This window comes from Lontra canadensis, unplaced genomic scaffold (genome assembly GCF_010015895.1).
Source record: "Lontra canadensis isolate GAN:19392208 unplaced genomic scaffold, GSC_riverotter_1.0 scaffold8, whole genome shotgun sequence".
NCBI classification, from domain to species: domain Eukaryota; kingdom Metazoa; phylum Chordata; class Mammalia; order Carnivora; family Mustelidae; genus Lontra; species Lontra canadensis.
Window position 1 is genome coordinate 6,518,150 of NW_022631002.1, and position 16,979 is coordinate 6,535,128.

General features: G+C 54.7%; 1 protein-coding gene and 1 non-coding gene across 2 annotated transcripts in view; one reads left to right on the forward strand and one right to left on the reverse strand.

Moving 5' to 3' along the window:
• CMIP (c-Maf inducing protein) overlaps nucleotides 1-16,979 on the reverse strand; it is a 224,038-nt gene that overhangs the window by 135,617 nt on the left and 71,442 nt on the right. The window lies entirely within an intron of this gene.
• Nucleotides 7,022-7,140, forward strand: LOC116866002. The gene has a single exon (XR_004382297.1). It is a non-coding gene; the product is annotated as a U5 spliceosomal RNA (small nuclear RNA).

Below are 16,979 nucleotides of genomic sequence, written 5' to 3' on the forward strand. Positions count from 1 at the left end.
GGCGGGCACGCACATGCACACATCACACAAAGCCCAGCCCCGGCCGGGACAAGAGGGGGATCTGCTCAGCATCTCGCAGCGGCCCCTCCGCACTCCTCAGCTCGCCCGCAGCGCACGTCGGGGCACGAAGAGCAGACAGGAAACCAACAGCCCCGCGTCGGACAGGCTGGCATTTTCCAGGGTAAAGTTCTGGCCCTCGAATGATTTCCCAGCCTGGCCGGGTTCATCACTGCCCATGAAGTACAAATGATTCCCTCTACCCCTCAAGCTGGCTGGTCCCCCAGGCCTACTGCAGGTCAAGCAAGTCAGGGACCAGCTGGGGAGTCAGGCCCTGCCCACCACCCCGTGTTGCTAGCAACAGAGGGGTCTGGTTGATTGATGGAATGAGCCAGTGCTTGAGATCATCAGAAGAGTCCCCTTCACTGACCACCTACGGTGCGCCCGACCGTGGGCTGTGCTCCCTCCATACAGACCAACGGTAAAGGCTGAGTGCCCAAGGCCAAGCAACCAGACTCAGGCTCGAGTCCCAGTGCGCACAGTTCAGCTCGGACAGCAGTGCGCTCTGTCTACAGAGCAGATAGGCTGTTGCGGGAAGGGAGCAACATAAGACAAACGGGTTCTCAGCCATGGGTGTTTGTCCAGAGACAAGGCCAGGCGTCACACGGGGAGCAGGTGCCACTAGCATCTGGGGCGGGGGGAGGAGGCCAGGGCTGCTGCTACCACCAACAGGACCCCGAGAGAGGACAACCCACTTCCGTGTCAGTAGGGCCTCTGGTGAGAGATCCCAGCTCAAGGTAAACCCTCCATAAACGCCAGTGGCTATCAGGACCTTGAAATTGTCCCGGCAGCCTGAGAGCATGACATTCTTGTCACCAGACTGCAGAGAAGGCTGCTGGACCGGTGGCTGTGACTTGCCCTGGTGACAGGAGAGAGCAGAGCTGACGGGGCCTCCAGACTGCACCTGGGTTCCCTCAGGCCTGGGGGGCCGGCCTCCCCACCACATCCCATCCCCCTGGTTACCCTGAAGTCATAGCCTCCGCCTTCCCTCTGCACTCCCACCATGGGGGAGGGGTTACTTCCGATGTTGTTTTCTTGGGCACCAAGAGAACAGACACCCCCGTGTCTGGACCCTGCAGACAGCTCTAAACAGACACTTCCTTCCCCTTGCTCCTCCGTCTCCCTGCCCCCAACCTGCCCCCCTCAGCTTCTGCCTGACAGAGCAGTCTGTGTGCCCAGCATGCCGCTCCATGCAAGACGTCCACCCCTGGTCCGGGGAACCAGACCCTCCTCTGCGGGTCTGGCTGACCCGGGTGTGGGACCCTCTGCCCGCATGCCCATGGAGGGGTCAGTCTCCAGAGGGGGCAGAAAGTCCCAGGAGAGCCTGTGTGTCCTGGTCTTTAGCTGCCACAGTGAGGGAGCTGCCTTTAGCTGCTCCCTCACTGCACACACCAGCTACGCGAGATCCTTCTTCTAGTGGCCAGGCCTTGACTTGTGCTCCTCCCTCCCTGGGACACCCTGGCCCTCCCCTGCTGCCCCACACCCTTCTCACGTGTCTTGGACTTCACTGAAACGTCCCTCCCACCAGGGCAGGCTCGGCTCAGACGCCCTGCGTCCGTGCGTCTGCACCTCCGTGCCCATCACCCTGTCCGGTAATGCAACACAGACAAGCCGCTCTGGAGGCAAGGTCGCTAGACCTGTGACCCCGAGGGCACAGAGCCCTTCGGGGTGCCCCCCCTTCGCAGCCCCGAGTCTGCAGCCGCGCCGTCCGGTACAACTCTCTGCGACACTGGAAACGGCCGGTGTCCACGCTGGCTGGCATGACAGCCGCTAGCCTCGGCTGGCCTTGCACTATTTGAAGTTCAAAGAACTGAAGTTCCAATTTCGTTTGATGTTCATTAAATCTGAATAGCCCTGTCCTGCGCGCTACTGATCACCAAGGGCAGCACTGGTTGAGAATACTGCCCGGGGCAGAGTAGGGGCTCCACACCCCTGGTGAATGAATGAATGAATGAATGATGCTCATTACCCTACTGTATGAGTCCCCATTGAGTCATCTGACATCAACCTTCCCCAGCAGGCTGAGGGCGTCGTGAGCGCAGGAGATGGTGGGACGTGGCTCACTACTCTATCCCCCAAGTGGGGCACAGACCCTCAGTAAACATTAATTAAATAAATGAATGCACTCATGAGTGGAGGGCCTGCAACTCAGAGCCCCTCACCCTTTGCCACCTGGCTTCCGGGGCTGATGAAGGAACACGGTCCAGCGGGCTGGCTTGGGACTGGATTCCCGGCCCAGGTCCCCCTTCTCTCAGGTGACCATGTGCCCCCTGCATCCCAGGCTCGGTCACAGCTGGTATCAACAGTGGGAGGCTCCTCCCTTCTCCAGTGACCTTCTGCCACCCCCACCCCCCCCAACCGATGCCTGGGAAGAAGCAGGCAAGTCAGCTTGCTCTCGACTCATTCCCCTGGGGCTGCTCTTCCCTGGTCCCCGCTCAGGCGGCAGGGCCCCCTCAGGAGGTTCCAGAAAGAGGAGCGCTCGCAGGAGGGAGGACGAATGTGCAATTCCATCATCAATCACCGCCTTCCATCCCCGACGGGTGACGGTGACGCTCGGCAGGCCTGTGCCTCCCCCCGACTGCCTGGCCCACTTCCTTCCGATGTAGGTCACGACGGATTCTCCCTGCAATCACTAGGTGTGCCTCCGGTGAGGGGGGTGGCGCCACTAGAGGCAAATTTAGCAATCCTCTCACGGGCACGCAGGGCCCCGGGCTCTCTCATTCAGCGGAGCCCCAGACTGGCAGGTGCACATGGGAATCCTGTGCAAGGATCCGAGGGCACGTGGGAGGGAGGGCGGGCGTGCAGGGTGGTTCCTGTGCCCAAGAAAGCTAGGCACCTGGAGCTGGAAAGCCAGGGTCATGTGGAAGCAAAGCCATGGAGAGGCTGGTTCCCAGGACAGAAGCAGATCTGCCGCGCGGTAACTCGCCCTACTTTCTGGTGAGTATCCCGGACCCACTGGGTCCAACTCTGCAACCTGCGCCGGGTGCTCCTCCTTTCCGGGCCTCCTGCTTCCACCTGACAAGGGGGGATGATGCCGGTACCTGCCTCACAGGAGGGTATGAATCAAATGCATTCGTAGAGATACAAAGAGAGCACGGGGCTCAGCACCAAAGAAACACCCAATAAACACGGACTGTCACTGATGCTATGGTCGTCTGCGAGAATCCCTCCTAGTCGCACAACATGGACAACCGTTCCTTCCCTCTGACCAGCAATGAGCACGGGCGCCCCGCCAGGCACTGTGCCGGGCGTGGTGACGGGTCCGCTCCCCCTGCTCTCAGGTAGCAGGCCGTTTGCCGGAACGATGGATACGTCCGATAAACCCAGCGGTGCGTGTGGAGAGCAGGTCTTGTGAGCACGTGGGAGGCGGGAGCCCGGAGGAGGGAGGGCTCGGTCTGGGCAGGCCCGTGTGAGCGGGGCCAGTTAGGAGGACAGAATGGGAATCCCCGGCGTCCTCTAAGGCCGAGAAGGCCTCAAGATCCTGGGCCCTTTGGGCAACAGAAAAAGGTCGTCTGTGCCTGGGGCACAGGATGCCTGGTAAGGAACTGGCAGGGATGAAAATGAAAAGACTGAGTTTGGGCCAAATTCGGCGTTCTCTGCCAGGAAAATAAGGAGATGAACTTTGTCCCGTGTACGACAGGGAGTTCTAAGTGCCACTCCTGAAGTTACTCAGCTCTGAAGATGGGGAACCCCCCCCTCCACACACACGTATGTAGTAGACACACAACACTCCACACACATGCACACACACACACCTATACACACAACACACACAATAACTGTCTGTGCACATGTGTGCAAACACACAGCACTCCACACCCAGATACAAGCACACACACCCACACACACATCACGGGCTCCCTGCCCTGGGCCGGAGCGGAAACGGGAGCCTCCAGACTCCACAACAGAGTGAAGAGGGCGTGTTCTGAAAGCCACACAGAGGCCTGAGAGCCGGTGTCAGGCCGCGTGGGGGAGGAAATGTTTATAAACGAGAGGTTTCCTGCACACCTGCGTGCACACACACGCATGTGCACACAGACGCACACTCAACAGGTACTTCTTCCAAGAATGCCTTTGCAGGCTGGGGCAAGCACACGCAGCAGCAGACCCCACCGTAAGCCGCTCTCGGACCTGCACCACCATCCAGCTTGGGCCATGTTTTAAAAGGAAACTTCCTCCCACATTTAAAAGGGAAGAGTGGGTCTGTCTGGACAAATTTGGAGCCTGGTGTGGGAGCAGGAAGTGATCAGGGAAAGCCTGAAGGGTGCAATAATGAGGGCCAACTGCGTTTCTGTGGGGCCGGCCCCCGGGTCTCTCCCCGCCCCCTCTCCTGCGCCGACGGTCTGATTTCTAAGGAGAACGGTTACCCCAAGGAGGCTCATTCACAACGGAGGTTTCCTGCAGCAGGTGGATGCACAGAAAAATGTGCTGAGGTTCCTTAAAATAGTTGCCTTCTCCTAAGCAGGAGAAACCTCCTTCCCTGCAATATGGCTCATACCAGCTATTAGCTCAGCAAACCCTTTTCTTTAGAGAGAAAGGGGAAGTTTTTGAAATAGAAGGGACTTCGGGGGTCACAGCTGGATTGGAAGGAGTCCATTTTTAAACAATGAACTCAAACTTAGTTCCTTCCTTGGAAGGAGAGACTGCCTGGGCCAAATAAGGATTTCTCTTTGTCCCACAGAATGAAACTCCATCTTTGTGAAGCATGATAGAGAAGTCAGGGGCTGTCCTAAGCCCGGAGTCGGTTTCATCCTGTTTCATCCACGTGGGGAAACTGAGGCACAGAGGGGAGAAAATAACACGCTGGAAATCATAGAGCAAGAGCCCAAATTTGAGCCTGGGCCTTCTGCCTCCAAGGCTCAGACTCTTAGCTCATGATGGACCTCCTCCTCGGCACGTTCAGACCTACTGCTCTACTGGGATGAGGCAAGACCATACACAGGCACAGCAGGACCCAGGGGGGCAGCAACAGGACCCAGGTGGACGGTGGCACAGTCCGAGCAGCCCTGAACTTGAATGTGGGGTGACTGCCCGATGCCATCTTAGCAGTAAGCAGCACTCTATGGGGGTGAATGCGATTGCTTCTAAATGTGCTCACGGTGCCAATGAAGAAGGCTTTTGGCTGTGATCGGGGAGGCGAGGGGAGGGCATCAGTCTGCTCAAGGCAAAGACGGCCCCAAAGCTTGACCATCGGGCCACTCTGTGCCATCTCAGGGCCATTCTGTCTTCAGACTCCCAAGCCTGACCCGGCCCACCTATGACACAGGAACACTGAGGCACAGAGAGAGGAAGCAATTCTCCTAAGGTCACAGAGCAAGCAATAGGCAGAACCAAGAGGGACACGAGGGCCCCTTGAGGCCAGACCTTCGCCCTCCACACCTCACAGACTCCAAGGCAGCAGGAGGCAGATGGATGCTCTTTGGAATGGAATCACCCTTCACTAAGCCTAGAACAGGAAATTGACAACCTCCTTCAGAGCAAAGCTACAGGCCAACTTTTTGCCCCGTTGTAAACCGTTCCTCGGCTCGGCTCTTCTCGGCTGGGAACGGCGTTATGGACTGAGCGTCTGTATTTGCAATACACCCCCCCAAATTCACATGCTCAAGTCCTAACCCCCAGTGAGAGGAGACTGGGAAGTGGGGACTTCGGGAGTAACTCAGGTTAGGTGAGGACGGGGGGGTGGGACCCTCGTGATGGGACCGAGGAGGGAGCCCCGAGCTCACTCTCTCCGCCGCGGGAGGACACGGCGGGGAAAGCGGCCGTGTGCCGGCTGGGAAGAGGCCTCTCACCAGGAGCCGACCAGGCTGACACCCTGGTCTCGGTCTTCCAACCCCAGCACTGGGAGAAACCAATGTTCAAGCCCCCAGTCTGTGGTATCTTGCGACGGGGCCCAAGTACACAGCAAGACAGGCGGACCGCATCCCCCTGGACTAAGGGCCAGAGCACCACACTCACGCATTCCGTTCTCCCACATACAGAACAGTCTCACCAGCTTCCCAAGACCAGGCAAGCCATGCCCCTGCCTCCCACAGCCCCTGGCACGCCAGCGAGGCTCTAGAAATGCTTGCTGAACACACAGAGCCAAACACCGGCTGGACACCTGCGCGTTTCCGAGCGGCCCCCGCGCAGCCCTGCTTCCCAGGTAGAAACCTGCTCCGGCCTCCACGGAGCGAGCAGCCTCGCGGCTTCAGCTTCGGCCTCACCCACAGCCAGCTCCCTCCCACACAGGGCGAGCCCACGCCCAGCAATGCGGCATCTCTCCATCACCCGCAGCCGACGGATGCCCAGAATCTCAGAAGAGCTGCTCAGTCCTGCACCGGGTCTAAGAGCGAAAGGTGAGACGTGACTGTCGCACCCGCTGATGGGGGTGGAGGTGGAGGGACGACCATTCTATGGAATTCGGGGGAGCAAGTGAACAGAAGAAGGTGGGTCTCGAGCTACCAGGACCAGCGACTGGGGGATGAACCCAGAAGTCAATCGTTACTACAAAATGAAACAGATATGTTATTTTTCCTGGGAACATGTGACGTGCATTTGCTTTCCATCTTTCGTGGTCGGGACTCAGCGCGTTTTCCTTGAAGACGGCCCCACCTCTGAGGTCCCCACCGTCTGTCTCGCACAAACCCCACACCATCTAACACTGGCACTGGGCAATTCCTGTCCCAAAGACACCCGCGGGGCCGTCGGAGTAGGGCCTCCCCCCTCTCCATCTGCAGCAGCTCCTGGTGTCTTTTTTTTTTTTTTTCTATTTTTAAAGATTTTATTTATTCATTTGACAGACAGATCACAAGTAGGCAGAGAGGCAGGCAGAGAGAGAGGAGGAAGCAGGCTCCCCGCCGAGGAGAGAGCCCGATGTGGGGCTCGATCCCAGGACCCTGGGATCATGACCTGAGCCGAAGGCAGAGGCTTTAACCCACTGAGCCACCCAGGTGCCCCCCAGCTCCTGGTTTCCAGCAAGGTTTCCTGAGTCTGTCTTCAGATCGCATAAATCTTTTGCCTTTTACTAAAGATTTCCGTGGAGAGGAACAATTCTGAGTCTTAATCCTGAGACTGTCTTACGCATTCCATTTGGCTTCCATGAAGAACGAACGACCACTGTCTCTTCACACTTGTATAGCAGAGGCTTGTATCATCTTCAAGGAAATCGTGCAATTATAGTAACACCTACAGCCAGTGTGATCAGGTCTGGAAACAAACACAACGGGCCCTTGGTAACACACAACACAAGTGGCCGGAAGAAGAGCGCCCGCCCGGCCAGCGCCCCAGCCCGCGTCCCAGCCCACACCCTGGCCCGCGCTGCACCCAGGGTGGGGACGGCAGGCGGCCGGCGACCCCGGCCCTCCTGCTTGGTCTCCTGCCCATTACAGTTACAGGAGTCAGTCCACCTAGCGTGAGTCGTAGGGTTCTACCTCTCCACAAAGTCTTATTAAGTGACAAGGCAAACCGCAGGGTGATACGTACAAGAGGCTTCCTCTGACATTTTGATTAACCCTTGCATAAAATTATACTCCACACTTCCCATAAAACGATCCGCTTGAGCGGAATGTACAGAAATGTATGGGGGCTGCAAGGACGGGGTGTGGGCTAGGAACGGGATTGCTGGTGGAGGGAAGGGAACGTCCTGTTTTTCTGTAAGGCATCCTTTTTCACGAGAAGAATATAATACTAAGTAGATAACTGAGCTTTATCTTTTTCCTCAATAAGATTTGCCAGCAGACTTCAGCGCATAAAACAAACAAGCCCAGAGCCTGATAAGTATGCAGCTTAAAAAAAGAAATCAAAATAACACGCGAAGTAAGAAACGTTTTACGGGCTTCAAAGGAATGGCTGTCTGCCTCTGAGCTGGGCTGAGCGGAGAATGGCGTGGCCACAGCATTCGTGGGCTGGAGATCTTCAATGAGCAGGACCAGAAACAGTTGGTGGATTCATCAAACCAGCGGGCTCTGACCAGACACCAAGGTCACTGTACGTGCTACGCTGCCGCAGCAACTGACCACTCTTGGCCCTTGATTTGTTTCTCCATTTAACCAGATATGCTGGGTCTGACAAATTCACCCTGAAGTAGCCCTGGGGGCAGGGGTTGGGGGGGAACTTCCCAGGTGGCAAGATTATCCTGCAGCTAGACGACCACTGCTGATTCCCCATTCAGTGCAAATGTCTGTTGCTGTCCTTCACTCCCCAGGAGACCCCGGGGGGTGGATTCTGGTGTACACTTGGCCTGGCGTGTGGAGCAGGGGACAGAGCTGTGAATGTGGCAGAAAGGGAAACAAAACCACCGACGATGAGTCACTTTCATGTGAATTGTGCTCATGCTGATAAAGCCCATAAAGAGAATAACCTATCCTCTCCCAGGTTGGGGAGGTCAGAGAGGACCATAAAAGGTCTCCTGTGGTGATGAACCCCCCCATGGCAGTGGCCCTGAGGCTGAGGACAGAAGTGGCTCGGGAGGGCGAGAGCGGAGGTGGGAGGGGAGACTGGACAGCGAGCACTCGGAGGAGACGGACCCCGGGGCCACAGCGGGGTCAGGAAACCCATGGAGCCAGGGGAGATGGGAGATGCAGGTCCAGACAGAATCACACCCAGCCCCAAAGCCCAGGAGGAGAATCCAAATGTTCTCTAAAGGGAACAGGAGCCCAGACGGGACTCAAAGGCGGAAGAGTGGAGTTCACGTACACGTGCCATTCCTCTGCACTTGAAAGCGTGGATTTTGCAGCCTGTGCTTCTAACGGGACCTTCATTTTCCTCCCTCCCCATGGGCCCCGCAAACATCTGAGTCAGGCCCCTGAGGTAGCCAGATGCTTGGCAGCTGCCCCTGCCCATCACTATCTACCCCCAGGGGTGCCCCAGGGAGAGCCCTTCCAACACGCCACACAAGCCCTCGGACTGCCGGGCTCGTGGAAACATTCCCAAGTTGTTCTTCTGTACCACCAGGACGCCTGCTTGGAAAGTCCGTGCTGCCAGCGCTCCTTTCTCCCAGGTGGCCGCACCCGCCCGCTTTGCTGTAAGACCCTGTGACACAAGGGGATCTCCCGGCGTGGCAGGCAGGCCAGGAGCTGCAGAATCCCGGCACTCGGGCCCCGTCGGCGTGGGCTCTTTCCTCTGCTTTATCTAGTTGAGTGTCCTGTGTGTGTGACTATAAATGCTGCTGTTCTGACCCACGGTGAACTTGTAAATACACTGATCGTATCAGCTGTAACAGATGCCGTTTCCCCAAACGGATGAACACCAGTACTTTTATTTTAATTCAGAATGAACACAATTTCTGCTGGGTACGGAGGGCATGAATGATCTTAGAAGGAGACAACCTGCCTGGGGCAAAAAAAAAAAAATAGTAAAATAAATCACATAATCCTATCGCTGCCCGAGGTCCTAAAGGTTGTCAATGTGCTACTTCCACCTTGATTCTCTCTTTCTCATCTTGGAACGAGCTACTCCAACACCTTCTTCTGGGTGCTCTGAATGTCAGTGTGACTTGGCTTAAACGGCAGGGGACAGATCACCGCCCAGAAATTACTGAAGCCGAGAGAAATCCAGAGGATCAAGACCAGACCAAGAAAATCTTACACAACAGTAATTGAATCAACTTCCTACCAAAACCAGGCTCTTCTTAAATTGCAGATATCAGCTTACTCCATGGATGAAGTAAGACTGTGGAGCTCCCAGCCAGCTCCAAGGAAAGCGACCGAGAAGACTCCGCCCAGCTAATCACCAGCGCACTCGCTCATGGTGGGCAAACCGGTGTGGACCGTGTTCCCAGTGTTCCAGCAAAGCCCTCGTCGTCAGATATGGAATCTTCCTCCTGTAAGTGGGAGACCCCGCTGCTGGCTCCCTCTTTCCTGGGCATCCTTGCTTTCCGAGCGTCTGTGGGCAGGCCGGGCTGTGGTGGCTGTGGGTGACGTTCTGATAACAACATCATCCCAGTCCCAACTCTCCTCACGGGATACCTCCTCTGGGGCAGGCATCTCACCCGTGGTCCTCCCAAGTGAAAACGGGTACAACGGCACTACCTCCCTCACAGGCTTGTGGCAGGGGCACAATAAGATGCCGGGATGGGGCAAGCCCAGGCAAATGTCCGTTATTACGGGACTGCTGTGTCCCGAACACTGGCCTCTCCCCGGCCCCCTGACTCCCACACTCAGCCTATACCCCGCTTGCCCGAGACCCTGCACCCCGTGTTTTGCTTCTCCCTCGGACACTCCTCAGTCACTCCTTCGGCTGGCCTTTGCCACTGGCATCTCCCACAGCACAGGTGTCTCGCTGTCCCTTCGCTGTTCAACATAAGCTGCCCCTGGACACCTGTGTCTAATTCCTCCGCTGAACATTCAAGAAACCCCTCATCCGGCCACTTCTATCCAACTGTATTCCCGGGATCCCCCCAGACCGCATGAACGGCAGGGCGGTGCAGCAGATGGGGCTGACCCAAGTCTGCCTCCCGGGTCTGCCCCCGACTGGCCCCAAGGTCTCTGGCAAGCTGCTTGTTCATGTAAGTCACTGCACACCTTTCCAGATTTATGATTCCGGAACATTTACCTCCCCCACCCCCCACCAAAAGCAAGGACAGTCTGTACCTCAGTGTCATCATCTGTAAAATGGGAGGTACCGGGGAGGAAATCAGCCTACTACAAAGGTCGCTCTGCTCGTGCTGTCTCTCCCCCTTCGCTGCCTGCCCTATGTTCTATCCACCTCATCTAAAGGTCAGGAACTAGGTGCCCATCGGGGTGGGGGGTGGTTCCCAACTTCACTCAAGACAACCTGCCACATAAAGTTAGAGATCAGTCACGCTACAGTTTGAATATACTTAACACGACTGAAACAGGCACTTAAAAATGGTTAAGATGATAGATTTTGTGTTCTATGTATTTTACCGCAAATGACAAAGAAAAAAAAAGAAGGGACTATAAGTGACTATTCTACTTCTGAAGGTCGATGGATAATGCCCCAGAGTTAATGACTGGTGAGAAAGACACCACGTTGTACCCTTGGGCTTACATTTTTCAAAATCTTGCCGTAAGGCATTGAAAAATGAACAAGTAGCAATAGCTGTGAGTAGAGGAAAGAGGACACAAGATTTTAGGTATTTGGAAAAAACATGCCAGGATCTACACAACAAGTAGGAAAAGCGGCCACAGAAAACAGCAATGATTGTTCTAGAGAGCAGAATTCCTGATGATTTTCTGGTTTTCTACATTATAAATATTTTACATCCATATTTCTTACCATAAAACTGAATGAAAATAAAGAACTCGAACCTGTGCTTCATGGTCTCCCTCCTCCCCTCTGCAAAGGGTCTTTTGGACCCCCAGTTTGCGTCTCTGTAGAGGCCTTTATCTCTGGGACACCCTGCCACCTCCTCATGGAAAGAGACTTCAGGTCTTTCCTGCTGAGCTCAAATCCGGCCTCAGAATCCTTCTCAACACGAGTCTCTAGGCAGTCCGAACCCAATGAAACGCATCTGCTGTCCTAATTACACTTGCTCCCTTGCCTTGCTTTCTGTCTCCTGGGTGTGTCCTAAACCCTCAGTCCATATGTACAGTCCTGAGGACAGGGGCCACCACTGTTTATCCTTGTTCTTCCCATCTTGGTCCTCAGGTGATGGGAAAGCCCAGCAATGGCACTTGGGATGGACCCTGCTCTCAGGTAACATGACACCTTTCCCTTTAGCCTAAAGCTCACTCTTGACTCCAAGCAAGACCACCTATTTCCAATTCAAGGAACCACCACACATGGGTCCCTTCAGAGCACGAAGAAGGATGCTTTCAACCTGATGGTTCACATGGACGTAACCTGGGCTCACCCCCACCCCCTCCCCGTGCCCACATGTGCATGACAAGAGGGTGATGTCCGACACCTACAGCACAGATGGGGGGCAATTCTACGTACCCACGGTCGTCTCCCTCCAGATGGATTCAAGGAGCCAATTGCTAGCTTTCACTGGGACTACATCTTTCCTTGTGTCATTCTAAAGTAATCAACAGTTAAGTCATTTCCAAGTTTTTGCAGGGAAACTCATCTTTACATTAACGGGCCTGCTTTGCAGTCGTTGGGGTGGGGCTGCTCTCTGCCCAGGAGTTTACACTGCAGACAAGAGGGGCACACGTGCGGGCACGCACAGGACATGGCAGACTTGGGGTCCTGCATCACTGAGATTCTCTGGGCCCTTGGGTGACATAACTCCCCGGAGAGAGATCCAGGGCACTCTTTCCTTGAAATCTTGAGTGGACAATTTTTTCCAGGAGCCCAAGACACACAAACTAAACTGGCCTGGAGTCCTTTTAGCTCACAGGAATATTCAAGTGTATAACTTTTCCTTACTGTAAAAACGTGTCGGCCCTTTTAGAACGTGGGGCTATCCCAGTAATTTATTCGGTGGAGGGAGAGGCAGGTAACAGAGTCAAATATTTGCCATCAGGAATATCCGGAAAATTCAAGGACATGTGACTACAGTATATTTACTATGAATTCTGCCCAAAGGTGAAAGGTACAAAGTGAGGACACACCTTACAGAAAGTCAATAACATTGGCAAATAATAGTAATTATTATTAACAGACTCAAAGCTTTTATGCGCCAGGCATAGTACTACCAAATTCACACATCTTATCTCATTCCTTTTTTATTTTTTAAATTTATTTATTTATTTTAGAAAGAGAGAGATCACATGCGCACACGCACAGGCAGGGGGGAGGGCAGAGGGGGAGGAAGAGTTCCCAAGCAGACTCCCTGCTGAGTGTGGAGCCGGACATGGGGCTCGATGCCACGACCCTGGCGTCGTGCCCTGAGCAGAAACCAAGTCAGAGGCTTAGCCGACTGTGCCACCCAGACGCCCCTCTCATCTCATCCTTCTTGACAAGTTCCACCTAGACAGAAAGAGAACTTACCACGGCTGCTTGAAAAGAAAAACGCACCCCAGGGATAGGCCGTGAGCAAACGTGACATCAAAAGCACAGACAGGAACATGGAGACATCACCTATGAGACGATCAAATACGCTGGAAATTATATGCATTCGAGATCTGGAGCCCCCAGCGAGCTGTGTGACTGGGCAGAGGCTTGACCTCTCTGTGCCTCTGTTCCTCCATCTATAGAATGAAGGCGTTTGCCTTCCAAACACGGTGAGTCTAGAAAACTTAAACAGTACAGTGATGGGTAATGGAAAGCCTGGGAGACACTTCAGCAGGCACTTGGAAGTTCTGGTACATGATAATTGTGATATTTTAAAGTGACAGGAAAAGGGATTATTCAGTGAATCCTACTAGATAATTTTGCTAGCTACTTGGGAGGGAAAGAATAGCATTAGGCCTCGTCTCATACTTTCCACCAAAAATTAATTCTAAACTAATTCTACAGTTACGTGTTTAAAACAAACAAACAAACAAAAACCCAGTTGGGAATGTTTGCCCAGTCTTGAAATTTGGAAGAATTTCTTAAACCACTAACTAAGACATTTCATTAAGAAGCGACTAATTAAGACGCTCAGATCTGACCACGGGAAAACGTAAAACTTCTGTATGTCAGAGAGAGACCCCACGGAAAACTGAGGCTGAGAAAAGACGACGCGGGTTCACGACATGGGATTTGAAAAAGGATGAACGATTTTTTTAATCTCAGAAATGAAATCCTTACCAACAACTTTAAAAAAAGACACATACCCCAGTTAAAAAACAAAACACAAAGATTCTGAACAATGAGCAACAGAAGTGCGAACAGTTAACGAGCCCCTCGAGCGAGGGGAGTGGGTGAGATTTAAGGCAACAAAGCCTGACTGAGGGCGCCGTGTGAGGCTCACGCTCCTTCAAAGAGTTCAGAGTTCACCACAATCGGGCATGTGTGGCCTCGCTTGTGTGGTCAAGAGGGAGCATTCCTGAAAGTCCTGGCCCTGAAACGCGGCCCGACCGCAGGCTGCCCGGGACGTGCCCGGGTGCAGGAAGACAGGGACGAGGCCCCGGCCCTGGCCCCAGCTTGGCGGAGACATGGACCCACATGGGGGTGGCCGCGGAGGTGGGAGCAGGGCCCCCACGGCACCCCTCTCCTGCCCTGCCTGGAATCAGACAGCAGGAAAAAGAAAACACCAGTGCCCGGGGTCTTCCTTCCCCGTGTGGGCATGCACACGGGGCACGGGCAGGGGTGGGACGAAGAGGGTCTACCTGCTGCCTCCTCGGACTGGAGTTTCTCTGCTTACGGACTCAGCCCCTGCTCACGTGCTGGGGGACGATCCGAGGCCCCTGAATGGCAGACGAGGCACGTAACAATCATGCCAGCAGTACCAGGAGCTCTCACTCGGTGCGTACCGACCAGCTTGTGAGGGCTACCGTCTTGTCATTCTCTGAGGAGCAGAGCCCTCTGAAGCTAAGCCTACTCACTCACTCATCCGGGAAGCTCACTCAGTGAGGAGAGAGCAAGTGCAGGGACCAGGCCCGTTCCAAATGCTGGGGAGAACAGGAGCGGGCAGCCCAGGAAACAGAGATCCCCGCCTTCCTAACAGGAGGAGACAATGGAGACAATAAACCAAAGAAATAAGACATATATCATCTGTTGGATTCTGGTAAGTGCTCAGAAGAAAAAATAAGGCAGAGGATGAGAAAATAAAATGCCAGGGGGAGGGTCACCATCGTTGGTGGGACAGCCAAAGAAACCCTATTAGGGACTTTGGAGTACAGGTGACACAAGAGCACAAAGCAGGCAGTGTGGACGTCTGGGCAGGGGGTCCGGCCAGGGCAAAGGCCTCCAGGTGCACTGCAGGGCGTGTCGTATGCAATCTGTGAGCTAAACTCCCAGGAGGCCACGCAGCCTTTGCAGGTGGCCCAGGAGACGACACGGTGTGCCCAAGGTTGCACGGTTAATCATTGAGAGATCAGCCGGGCATCAACCACACTCTGGGAAAAGGGCACAGACTCACACTGGCGCCACGCCTCTGTCCTTCGGGGGGCTGGTCGAGAAAAGGCGGGGGGTGGGTCCTTCTCTGCATGGCACCGAGTCCCCCCAGCTTCACCTCCCACTTTCCTCTGGGCCCACGGAAGCTTCTCCTGACTCAGCCACAGGACAAGCTGAGTCCTGGCTGCAGGACCCATCTGAGGGCAGACAGCCCTGGCCCCTGGGGAGGTGCAGAGGTGCAGAGTTATTTGTAGGACTTAAAAGGTTCTTAAACAGACTGGAGATAAGCCAGGTGATTTACCTGAGGAGCTCAATTTATTGGCCTGGCAGGAAAGGTGGTTTAGGAAATTTTTCAACATTAGCGATGGTCAGTGTTCTTGAAGACAATGACACATACGCACTGACCTTCCGCACAAGCACGTGCGTGCGTGCACACACACGCACGCTCGTCTATCAAACACGCATCCCAGTGGGAATGGCTGTATTTGTTTTTCTCCGTCATCTGATTAGGAACTTGTTGGCAGTAAGCACAAAGACAAGCAGGGCAGGAAAGAGTCTTGGGTCTGAAGAAGCAGTGGGAAAGCCAGCTCGCACACAGGTGAGCTCTGTGGCCTCGGGTGTCTGACTTCCTCGGCTATTCCCCACCTCAGTCTCCCCGTCTGCCACACGGAGCTCACCCAGCTCCTGAGCAAACTACCGATCACAGAGGCAGGGCCCCCCGCTCCGCAGAGGGCAGTCAGAGCTCCGGGAGATGGAAGCTATTGGGCCACCGTATGGCTCTGGGGCTGTTTGCCGCACAGTCGCTTCATTTTGGAGGACAAACCAGACCCACATAAGCAAATTTATGAGCCATTTCTAAATACAAATGGCAACAGAGTTGAGATAATCAACAACCAGCCCCAACAAGTCATTTGCAACAGAAACGAATGTTTCTTAGTCAATAATCTCTTCCCCCCCTTTTCTGGCTCCGACAGTGGTTTGAATCAGCCAGTCTGGGAAAAGCCACAACACACAGTTTGACCTCTTGAAACCAGTTAACTTGGGAAGCAAAGGGAATGATCTTGAACCCAGTGAACCCAGTTCTCGAACCAAAGGTCAGACTGGATTACACTGACGACATGTGCAAAGGTCCCAGTCCAAGGAAGGTCATATTCCCAGGTCCTGGAGGTTAGGACTGAAATGTATCTTTTGGGGGGCACAATTCGACCCCCAGCAGCAGCCGTCCGAGACAGTATCAGAGCAAGCTAATGGCGGGGTGCCTGGGTGGCTCAGTTGGTTAAGCGACTGCCTTCCGCTCGGGTCATGATGTCTGGGATCAAGGCCCATTTCAGGCATCGAGGTCCCTACTCCCTGGGAGGTATGCTTCTCCTTCTCCCTCTGCCCTCCTCCCCGTGGCTCATGCTCACACACTCTCTCTCAAATAAATAAATAGAATGTAGAAACAGACAGAAAGAACGAGCCGATGGCAGCAGCAGAGAAGCAGCAGTGAGGGGGTGAATGTGATGGGTGCTGGGTTCCGCTTCTCCAGTGATCAACCCCAGGATGTCAGGAGAAGAAAAACTGTTAAGGCAGAGGATGTAATGATCAAAGAAGATAATCTATGTAAGAGAGCACAGCGCCAGCACGCACCGCGCGGAGACGCCGCCCTCCGTGGTGTTCTGGAGGAGGCTCGAGGCTCCATGCGCGGCTGATGATTTCCACTCCCAGTGACACAGAAGTGTCGGGAGGCGGCGAGGGGAGAGTGGGAGGGGGGCGGGCGAGGCGAGGCTCTGCTTCAGGGGCGGGAGGGGAGCTGAATACCAAGCAGGCTTTGTGAGCAGGAGGCAGGAGAGTCAAGGGACTTGTCAGGACTGTGAGCGGCAGAGGGCTGGCGCAGCCGCTGAGTCAGGCAGGCTGCACGGATCCCACAAAGGAGGAGTACTCCCACCGAGAGAAATCTGTTTGACTTCAGGAAAGTACAGGTTACAGTGATACTCACTAAACACCCCACCTTCCCACCCAACAGACGGGAGGAATGAATAACGGGAAATCCATCAAGGGCTCGCAGGGATCCC